The sequence below is a fragment of the Hyaena hyaena genome, unplaced genomic scaffold (assembly GCF_003009895.1).
Source record: "Hyaena hyaena isolate Hyena2069 unplaced genomic scaffold, ASM300989v1 scaffold_951, whole genome shotgun sequence".
In the NCBI taxonomy this organism is placed as follows: domain Eukaryota; kingdom Metazoa; phylum Chordata; class Mammalia; order Carnivora; family Hyaenidae; genus Hyaena; species Hyaena hyaena.
The window spans coordinates 420,607-432,416 of NW_024081578.1; positions in this window are offsets into that span (position 1 = coordinate 420,607).

Genomic DNA, 11,810 nt, shown 5'->3' on the forward strand with positions numbered 1-11,810 from the left:
AGCCAGGTGCTCCTGCATGACCCCTAGACAAAATCACGTTCACAACGCCCGGTTTCCTTTCAATGTACTTGCACAGTTGTTTCTTGTACTGCCCTTGCCCTTGGCATAGTTGATTCTTTTAACACTTTATCCCCTGCCTGTCTTCCTGCTCCATTTTGCTTATAAACCTTTCCTAGAAAAGTGGGGCCCTTGCATTGAAAGTCAATTTTATGTAATCCAGAGTCTGCACAATTACTAAACAATATATTTTGAATGAATATGGCTTTGTTTTGGCCTAAGGCATTTTCCTTGAGGAAAGGCATCTGTTCCGCCAACCAAGAGAAAATAATTGCAAACATTCTTTGTGGTTTTCATGTTTTCTTAAACCTTAGGAAGGAGTGCCCATTCAGGCTCAATGAGTGAACACTGTTACCTACAAATTCCTGTTGAAGAGCATGATAGAGTGTACTTGGTTGTTAACAGTGATAATTTGGGGGAGGGAAGGTGGGTGTCACTATTAACTTTTTTTAAGAAATATGATTTAAAGCCAGTTACTCATGTAGCTAATCATGTAACACCCAGGAGGGCAAGAACCATAGGGACAGATTTTTGCCTCAGAAAATTGAATGTCACAAGTTTTCTTGCTCTCTCTTCTGATTCAATCTATACATGCACACATACACACTCATATACACACACACACACAAGTATATGTACAAAATTATTTTACCACTTTTCCAAGAACTCTAACTTTTCAGCATTTTAGTGGCACATAATTGAGCATGCGTTTCTGAAGTTCTGAAAGTTCTGATCTACCTAAATGCCCACCATGTTTCCAGAATGACTAACAAGCAATACTTACGTATATATTTAAATGAGGCCAGGAGCTGGAGGTATTATTAGTAAGGAAGTAAATGCCCACAGATCACAGCAGAAATAAAGATTGTTCTATGGTGGTTTTTGTTTGTTTGTTGTTTGTTTGTTTTTTTGAGTGAGAAAGAGAACCAGAAAGAGAAAAGGGCAGAGAGAGACAGAGATTGAGATTGTTAAGCAGGCTCCATGCTCAGCATAAAGCCTGATGCAGGGCTTGATTCCATCACCCTGGGATCATGATCTGAGCCAAAACCAAGAGTTGGACACCCCAAGAGTGTTCTAGAAAATATATATATTCCCACAGAGACTTTTCTCTCTCCACTTTCTCCAACTACCCCATTTTGAGAAGTGTATGACTTTGCTCTAGATACCTAAGATACATTAATACTCTGTTTTTCCAAACTAAAAATTATAAAACACACTGTTGATTAAATTTTACTTTTAGATCAGTCACCCTTTACCTCTGATAAAGACCTGCTCACTGTGGAAAATGGTAGACGGTTGAGCTAAGGCCTTGCATTTTTTAATTTTTCTGTTCTGGGGAAGTGAGTTGGAAGGTAGGAAGTTAGAGGTATGTGGCCAAGGAAACGAGTGACAAGAACTGGCCTTTAGGTGACCCTCTGTGGCTTTTCCCATTGAAGTAAAACTGCAGTTTCCTTTTTGAAATCATGATTGAGTATGCAAAGATATTTTTCAAAATCTCACAAGGGCTTGTCTGACACAGAATTCAGAGTAAGTAGCCAGAAACAGCCCCAAAGAAAGAAGAGCCCTAGTAACCTTTGAACCATCACAACAAAAGATCATTTCACCAGAAGATGGGACACCAGGGACTTAGTCTGGCTTTACCACTGCCAAACAGTACAACCTCAATCTAGAAATCCTCTCCGTACCTTTTCTTTATGTGAGAAATTTACACCGGATACTGTTTCAATCCTCTTACTGCTTTAGAATTCTCTGATTCTCTGAGCTATTTCAGATAATGATAGCAAAAAACTTTTTTCTAACTTAATTGTGCTTCTGTGGTAATACACAACTAAGACAACAATTTCTTAGCCTCAACTCCAAAGATGTCTTGGTAGCTGGCAAGATGATGAAAAGGAATCTTCTCCCTAAACTTGTCCAGTCAAGGTCGACCTCTTTCATCTGTTATTATTACAGTTTGAAAAGACAAGTCCTAGTGATAAACAAAAAGAGGAGTAAAAAAGAGTTTGGAAATCACTGACTAAAGCGAGTATCAGGAATTTTATTGAATTCAAGGAAACTAAATAAATTATGTGGAGGTATCCACATTTTCATTTTTAATATTTGGTTGGAGTGATGATAACAATATGAAAAGAGGCAGAGTGTGCTTTCAAAGTAAAGACAAATAGTGATAGCGCATGAGTGAGTTGTAAATGATAAGGAAATAATATTGGTATTAGCCAAGAACAGATGGCCAATCTCCTAGTGACTGTTCTGTAGAGTCAGTGAGAATATGAAACAATCCTGAGAGCCAAGAGCATCTCCTAAACATGTGGGCAGCAAACCAAACACTGCGTTTGGTCACATCCTCCACTCAATAAGATGTCATTTTTCTCTCCCTGGAAATCATGTGTAGGATATGAAGGCTGCTGTCCACATTGTGACAAATCATAGGAAAGAGGTCATGGCCCAGTTACAGATCCTTCTTTCTCAGATAGTGACCCTCCTATTTCAAAGGTCATGGGAGAAGTACCCTTGCACTTTGTGATCATTGTTTCAAATGGAGACCTTTCCTTGGCTACCAGCCTTGGCAGAAGAGGTGGATGGCCTCAGTACACTACTGAATGAACATATTAGAAGTTTCCTTGGTTAGTAGAAAAGAAAATGTGGCTTAACTCATCTAATATTAAAAGAACCATGAATTACTTCTAAAGCTCAAGATAGTTCAAAATATTTTCTTACTCGTTTCTATCATGAATATCACTATTTGCTCTTTATGATCTTTATAGTAAGAAAGGTACTTGTCCCCTCTTCTATCCTAAATCTTTGCAACATTTTAAGGCATCATTTTATATTCCCAAATTTTGTTTTTATCAGCTCAATGTGCTTTGACATTTTCCTCATCTTCCTGGACCACCTTGTCTCCTTTCCTTCATCTGAATCTTCTTTCACCCATCCTCCATGAAGGATAAAAAGCAAGTTTCCCTGTCACAGGCAGCTCAAAATATGTATAGTTAAACAAAACCCCAACAAGAAACTAAAAATGAGGAAAGACTTACTCAAGGTTCAAATTTACTTTCATGTCCCAGGAACTGTTCGACACCTTAAGATATATTTTCTCATATAATCTGCCCACCAATCCTTCCAGGAAGATCACAGCTTTCACATTTTACTGTAAAGAAAGTCAAGGTCTGAGGATAATAAATTTTCCCAGGGTGACACTATCAGTGACAGGTACAGTCACCATTTGACTCAGGTCTTCGCATTCTACTCCAGGGCTTTTCACACGTTTAGTCCTTGGACAGGCGGCAAAAACATTCTTATTAAAGCTTTTATACCTTTCTGCTCTAGGTTTCCTCCACAGTGACAGTGTTTCCCTATGTTTATTTTGAGGTGTACTATGGGATCTGTAGATGGATTTTCCCGTGTGTTTGAGAACACTAATATAACACTATAGACAGCTATCTTTCTGGAAAAGCCTCAGTAAAATATTTGAGCCAGAGAGAATATGGGTTACTTGAAGCAGTGGTAGTGACTAAGGCATCTGAAAGCTGGCCTTGGGGTGGAAGCCCACCCAAAGTGTGGGCTAGCATGAGTATCCTGTTTATCCGGGCCAAAGTTAGTCATCCAGCTAATGCCTTAGCCTAGACCATCTGTGGGCAGTTATTTCAGAGAATCCATCTCCTCTTCTTTGAGGACAAAAGGAATAAATTATCATTCTTCCTTTCCTACTCATGATTGCTACTGAATTAAAGCATCGGGGCTGGAAAGAAATACACTGTTTTCCCAGTTGCTCCCTTTGAAGAATCAATTTAGGATTAACTATAGATGTCAGGGTCTAGGCCTCTCTTATTTACAAAATTCCTATATGTATCCCTGCATGTGTTTCTAATTTAAAATTCCTGGTCTATGGGTTTTTTAAGCCATAAGGTGAGGCAAATTAGCATTTTCATTGATAATTTTACAAAGGTATTTTTAGATTAGTTGGAGTTTTTCAAAGTAGAAAGATTGCTACAAGAACTAACTAGGGACTGGGTAAGCCCTCAGGCAAGCAAAAGTCTTCAGTTGAAATTCTAATTCCTTAGATAAATTCAATTTGTATCTGAAAGGCTATACCTTGTGGCAGGACCCTAGGTTTTATCCCACTGGATACCGAGTGGAAAACATTCTTTAGTTTCCTTTCTTTTATAAATAGCTTTTTAAACACACATAAAAATGGAATAATGTGAGAATTAGCTAATTATTATAGCTACAATTATTCATATTTATTGAGCAAATTGTAATACTATGAATCCATAAAAATAGTATTTTAAGAATTCAAAGCACTTCCTAATCTTTTTTTCTTTAGGCCTATCTAGATTTCCGTTTGATATTAGTATCATGGTTTACCCCCACTTTCAAAATTCTCAGCCCTGCCGGGGGGAGGAAAGATTCTCATTCCTGACAATCTATCTAGTCTGGTATAGGGATCACCGGTCACCTATTCTGTGAACTAGGACAGCCTACATACTTTCGTTTTACATTATGTGGAGCTGATGTCACATTATTAACTTCTTAAAAATATGTATTGATTTATTTTTGAGAGAGAGAGAAAAAAAAAATATGAGCAGGGGAGGGACAGGGAGAAAGGCAGAGAGAACCCCAAATGGGCTCCGTGCTGTCAGCGCAGAGTCTGATGGGGGCTCGAACTCACAGTGAGGTCACGACCTGAGCTGAAATCAAGAGTTGGAGGCTTAACCAACTAAGCCACACAGGTGCCCCAATTAACTTTTTTGAAAAATATTCACAATGAAGTACTCTACAACAGGATCCTCTGCTTATTAAACAACTGATAATTTAATTAACTACAAGAACTCTATGAGTAAATATTAAGAAAATTCCCATTTTAAAGATGAGAAAGTGGGGCATGAGGGTGGATTACTTGGTTAAGCAGCCAACTCTTGATTTCAGCTTAGGTCAGGATCACAGGGTTGGTGGGATAGAGTCCTATGTTGGGCTCTGTGCTGATAGCATGGAGTCTGCTTGAGATTCTCTCTCTTCCCGCTGTCTCTCCGCTACACACGCTCCCTCTCCCTCTCTCAAAATAAACAAATAAACTTAAAAATAGATAGATAGATAGATAGATAGATAGATAGATAGATAGATAGAAGAAACTGAGCCCCAGAAAGGTCTTGTAACTTGCCCAAGGTCATACCGTTTACCAGTATTGAAGCCAGAATTTGAATGCAGGTAGTTGGTCCAGAGCTGGGACTTGTACCCGTTTTGATCTCACGCCCCCCCATCTCATCTAGCACAACGCTGGGTTTGTATTGTCTCAAAGAGTACATTTCAAACTTATTAAATGTATATTTATATTAAGCATTTGGTGTTTATTTTACAACTCCACACAATCCCAGTCATAAATATGTAACTTAAAATTCTATTGCCAACAACAAATAGTAAATCATTCTGATTTTTGCCTGACATCAAAAAGATGGTGCTCCAAACACAGGGGAACTAAGCACTTAGTCAATGAAAATGTCACTGTGTCTTAGACTGAATACCCATTTTAGTGGCTATAGAAATGAGAAATGAATCTTCTGAAACTATATGAAGGAAAAAGGATCTGTTGCCCTTATTCTTAGCAATAAAACTTTGCCATAAAATCACCATTAACGTGTTGCTGGTACTGACAGCCTATGATGAAGAAAGCACATAATGTGTATTCAAATAAGTTTCTGAAGGACGATAGTAGGAAAAAGCAAAGTTAGTGGAATGACTTACTATTTTCTTGGTGAAGGTGAAAACTGTAAATAATAGACAGAGTTTCTGTTACCACTAACCTGGAGATGATCTCAGACTTTAAAGAACAGCAATCTGTCCAGGACATTAATGCATGCTGTTGGGTCCAAGCAGTTACAATGTAAGTGAAAATATACTATTAATAGCTGCAGTCAAGAAGTTTCCCTCATTCTGGGGTGCCTGGATGGCTCAGTCGGTTAAGTGTCCAACTTCGGCTCAGGTCATGATCTCACGGTTGGTGGGTTCAAGCCCTGCATCGGGCTCTGTGCTGACAGCTAGCTCAGAGCCAGGAGGCTGCTTCAGCTTCTGTGTCTCCCTCTCTTTCTGACCCTCCCCTGCTCACACTGTCTCTCTCTCTCTCAAAAACAAATCAAAAAAAAAAAAATTTTTTAAATTAAAAAAAAAAAAAGAAGTTTCCCTTATTCTGTGTATCCCATCAGTCTTCATTCACATTGGATTCCACCTCAAATGTAATCCTTGTCTTATGGAATTGTCTATCCCCGCACAAAAGCCTTCCTTCTCGCTGCTGTCTGCCTAGTCAACTCTTACCTGCCTTCAAACTATCCTTCTATGACCAGCTTGATCTATTTAACACAAAAATCTGATCACCAACCCATGCTCTACTCTAAAAGTTTTACAACAATCTGTCCCCCTGGCTTTTGGATGCAAGTAAAATCTGTAGCCCTATAGGCAGGATCAGCTCTTCCCTACACGCCCAGGTCTCACGTTCTCTGAGTGTCTTGTAGTTCCGGACAACATACTTTATGTACTGGGACCTAGTGTCTTTGCTTCCCATTGTCCCTACACAATGATACACAACCCGATACAGCATTTATTCTATTATTCTTCTACTTCTCCTTTTTTCTCTTTCCTTTAGCACAACACTTAACCTAATGCATTACTAGGTTAAGAATAATAATAGCTAACTCTTACTATGTGCTAGACACTGTTTCAAGAATTTCACGCATATTCGTTCCTTTGTTCTCACAATAAACACATGAGACAGATACATTTAATAGATGTTGTGGAGGAACAAAGTAAGATGCTTGGAGGCTAAGCTATTTGCCTAAGACCATACATGTGGAAAAGTGACAGAGCTGGGCTTTGAATGTGAGTAGTCCATGCACTTGACTATCACTTTGCCTCTATTGGAGTTCAGGTAATGTTTGGAGGCAGCATGGACTCACAGTCATTATCTGAGCACTGAAGTCAGAGATAAAAGCTAGCATCTTAGCCATTACAATTAAGGAAGCATATGCCAGACCTAATATTCACCTAATGGATCACAATTACTATATCACCTAATGAATATCACCTAATGGATCACTATTACTATAAACGGATAATAGAATCTACCTCAGAAATCAGTGGGAAATAAATGAGACAAAGTGTGTAAAGCCTTTGGTACAATGCCTTGCCCATTTTTTCCTGTAGTCAATTGTGTAATCGATTTTCTGAATTATAAAATAAACTTTTTTCATATTTAACATTTCTGACAATGTCGATGTCAAAAGGAACTTAGCAACTATCCTTCTTTTCTTTCCAAAAGATTGTTATTATTTCAATGGGAAATTTTATAATAGATGGTATCTTAAACACGAAGCTAACACTAAGTAATTTTTTGACTAAGTAAAAAGGATTTCCCTAACTCCCTATCTTCTCTCCCTTTTTCATCATCACTACCTAAAACCTAGGAATATGTCTCTCATCCTTCTAAAAACTTTCCAAGATAAATCCTAAACCTTGTTGTACAACAATGGTTACAGTTTCCAGTTCTGTTGGTATACTTCACTTGCAATTTATTATAAACTCTTTTTTTGTCGGGAATTTTTCTTTCTCCTTAAAAGAAAAAACAAAACACAAAACTCTGCTAACCACGCAGGCCCTGTTTCCCTAACGTTATATTTAGCACTGTATATGTAGATTTCCATGTTTAGCACATCACTGAAAACTTGTTGAGTAAAATTAATAAAAGTGGGAAGTATCCAAACGCAGATACCATGATAAATCTCCATAAAAGAACCACAGAGGATGAGTAGCTACTTCCGACATAATTGGGGTGACTAGAACCGTGTGGAGTTCATGTTCTTGCTTGCTTGTGGGTCAAAGATGGAGATCTTGTAAAAGGAAGCACTAAATTATGGAAAACAGAAGTCAAACTGTACTAATCTCTAAGCTCACACCTGAGTGATTCATTTAACTTTGTTTTGTTTGATGAGCTGAAAAGAAGACCAGGGAGGCCTTTTCCAAAATGGAAGAAATGGAGTATCTGTCTTTTCACGAATACTGTGGTAACATTCATGCCAATATTACAAGGTTATTTCTAAAGCTTGGCAAACAGCCCATACTCATATTGCCTGACTTGTTTAAATAGAGTTCATTCTTTTTGATAGAGAAATTTTACATAACAGATGGTTCACAAACCTGGGTCTATTTAATAGCCAATCTGTTGTATCCGAGATGTCATCATTTTAGAAAATAACTTTTACAGAAGTATCTTCTTCATAATTTTAAAATAGGATATCAAATGAAAATTTTGCTTTTTCTTTATAGATTTTGAAGTTTGCAGGTTACAACTTAAAATATGTATATATGAAAGCGTGTGGTTTTGAAATAATTATTACTGACTACTGTTGCCTGAATAGAGGAAACATTGAGAGCCACTAAGCTAAAATAGGATATGAAGTATTGCTATTTCACTAATATATGTAAAGTCAATGAATGAAATGACAATTCATTTTTTATCTCCTGTATTTTGGACAATTATTTTTACCATGAAGTCTGAGACTTTAGCTCTCTGTTAATATCTTAAAATATGAAGAAACTGCCATGGACTGAATCAAACATGGCATTTTATGTTTTCTTTCTCTTATCTGGCACCAAGTTGTTACTTTAAAAACAGTACACATTTTGAGATTTTGATTTAGGAAATTAATTAATTCATACCACAGTAATAATAAACTTCCTTAATGAGCTCATTACTTTAATGATTACTTTACAATTACTTTAATGATTCTTCAAGCTCATAAAAATTGCTTCTACTTATTGTGATATAAAAGTGCTGTTGTGGATATCGCTCTGTTATCAACCTATCTGTTGATAGGTTTCATCTGATACATGCTAAATGCTTAAATGCATTTGCAGCTGACATAGTATTGAATTTTCAACCACTGCTCCACTTAAAGGGCCCTCATGAAACTGATCAGACATCAGGTTTCATGGGAGAAAGACAGCATAGATTTTTGAAACTAAAAGTGAGTCTTCATTAGTAATTTAATTTTGAAAATTTTACAAATGTTTCAAAATACAGCAAATTGTTGGTCCACCCTGTAAATCTATTTAGACAACATGGTAAAATGATAAGAGTTCACAACCACAATCTCTTAAGGTCTACCTCAATTAGGAGACTTTAGTAATTAACTTTTTGAGTCCTCAGCTTTCATCACTTGATGGAAGTTTACCTGACTGATATCATGATTCTTTCCATTTTGAATATTTTCTGATTCATATCCAATGCTTTTACTTCTACTAGGAAACTTATAGATTCTCATATTCTTGTATTCTCATATTCTCAAAGATTCTTTTTTCTTTGGAGGAAAAACAGCGTTAGTTCAGAGAGCTTCTTCTACTTAGCGGGATATCCCATTAAGCAGTTCTTATTTCCTAAAGTCATTTCTATCTGGGCCTTACAGACATTTCTGACCAGAGACAAAGTATAGATGAGGGTAAAGTGATTATAAACTCTTTTAAAAAAACCAAAAACTTACTCAAGTGGAAAGAAAATAAGAAAGGAAGAAGCTCTCAAGGGAAGAAGACAAAGTTCTTATAATTAACATTTCCATTTGTTTAGAAAAATCTATTTTTCAAGGCACCTGGGTGGCTCAGTCAATTAAGCGTCGGACTTCGGCTCAGGTCATGATCTCTCGGTTCGTGGGTTTGAGCCCCACATTGGGCTCTGTGCTGACAGCTCAGAGCCTGGAGCCTGCTTGGGATTCTGTGTCTCCCTCTCTCTTTCTGCCCCTCCCTCGCTCATTCTCTCTCTCTCTCTCTCAAAAATACATAAAACATTAAAACATTTTAAAAAGAAAAATCTATTTTTCAAATTATTCATCAAGTGTAGGATTTTCATATAGCCTTTGGTTAGCATCTTTTTGTATAAATATAAGTTGTCAAATGACAGAGGCCAATTACTGTTTTGGCCTGTGCTGGTGGTTCAGCGGTAGCCAGACAATGCTGTTTGCACGCTGCAGAGTCCTGTAAAAGGATACTGATTGATGGCTCTATATATTCTTCTATACATATGCAAATTATATTTTCATTAATAAGAGTATTTTCTAGATACAAAAGGAAATGTTTCCTTTAAATTTATATGATAATATAATTATGAATGTTAATATTTTATATATTTAAAGGTAAATTGAAAACGCTACAATGAAAACTTATTTCATGATGTTCTGCTACGGACTTGTTCTTTGCCTTTCTATGAATATAATATTGTGTTGTTATTCACACTGGTAACACCAGGCGGCACGTAGAAAAGACTCTGCATCTGTTACTATTGTAGCTATTAGACATGTTTTAAAGGAGAGCAACCATCTTGTATGCATACATTTAAAATATGACCGTCCATCATTTTGATAATTGTTGTAGGGAATTAGACATCAAATTTTAAAGTCATGCTTCCAATTTTTCTTCTCAAGGAACATATAGTTTGTTGCAACAATATAAATAGCTGAGTTTTAAGGATAGTAAACCACAGCTTCTGTTTTTCTATAAAAATATTTAACTTACTATTAAGTACGTAGGCTCTAGAGACAGCTTGATTGGACTCAAATCATACCTTTGCCACTTATTTGATGTTTATTGTAATCTACAACATGAAAAAATTATAAAAAGAAATTAGAATGTGTGATGGATGTAGTGCCATTATTAACATCTTAGAAGGATAGTCCATTCCAGATCATGAATCATCGTCCTGTATTAATAGAGGCCCTCTCTCTCTCTGAGTTTGTAATCTCAGTATTTTATTTACCCTTTTATTCAACAAGTATTAACGATGAATATCGGGCACTATACTAGGTTCTGGGAGATGATTGAGAGTGGATAAAAAAAAAAAGGGACTAAAGATGAAGCCTTGAAAATCTCTAATATATAGACTTTGGGTAGAGAAGTATAACTGAGAAACAGGGATTAAGAAGAACCAATTCTTTGAAGTATAATAAAAACAAGAGATGTTGTCATGAAAGCTGAAAAGAAAGAATTCATTCAGTGGCCAGAGGTATGGAATGCAGCTAATGGATAGAATAGAATATAGTAAAAATGGAAAAAGAATAGGGGCTTCTGGGTGGCTCAGTCCGTTAAGCATCTGACTGTGGCTCAGGTCACGATCTCGTGGTGTGTAGGTTTGAGACCTGTGTGGGTGTCTGCGCTGACAGCTCAGAGCCGAGAGCCTGCTTCAGATTCTGTGTCTCCCTCTCTCTTTGCTCCTACCCAGCTTGTGCTCTGTCTCTCTCTGTCCCTCAAAAATAAATAAACGTTAAAAAGAAAAAGAAAAGTGAAAAAGAATATATTGCATTTGGAAACATGGAAATTCAGCTACTTTGACAGAAGCTGTTTTCTTGATAAAGTAATGACAGAAGCTGGAACAGAATGAGCTGAAGAGTTAATTGTGAATTGTTTTTTAATTTAAAAAATTCATTGATGTATAACTTACATACAATTAATGACTGCATTTTAAGTGGAAAATTTCATGAGTTTTGTCAGATGTATACATTGACGATATAAAACATTTCCATTACCTTAAAAAGGTCTTTTGTGTTATTTTGTAGCCCATAAATCCTTTTACCCCAATTCCCAGCCAACTGCTGACCTGCTTTTTGTCACGAAACATCAGTTCCCATTTTTAAAAATTTTATATAAATGAATCATACAGTATGTACTCTTTAGTTTATGTCTTCATTAACTGCATGGTGATTCTAAAATTCATCCACATTGTT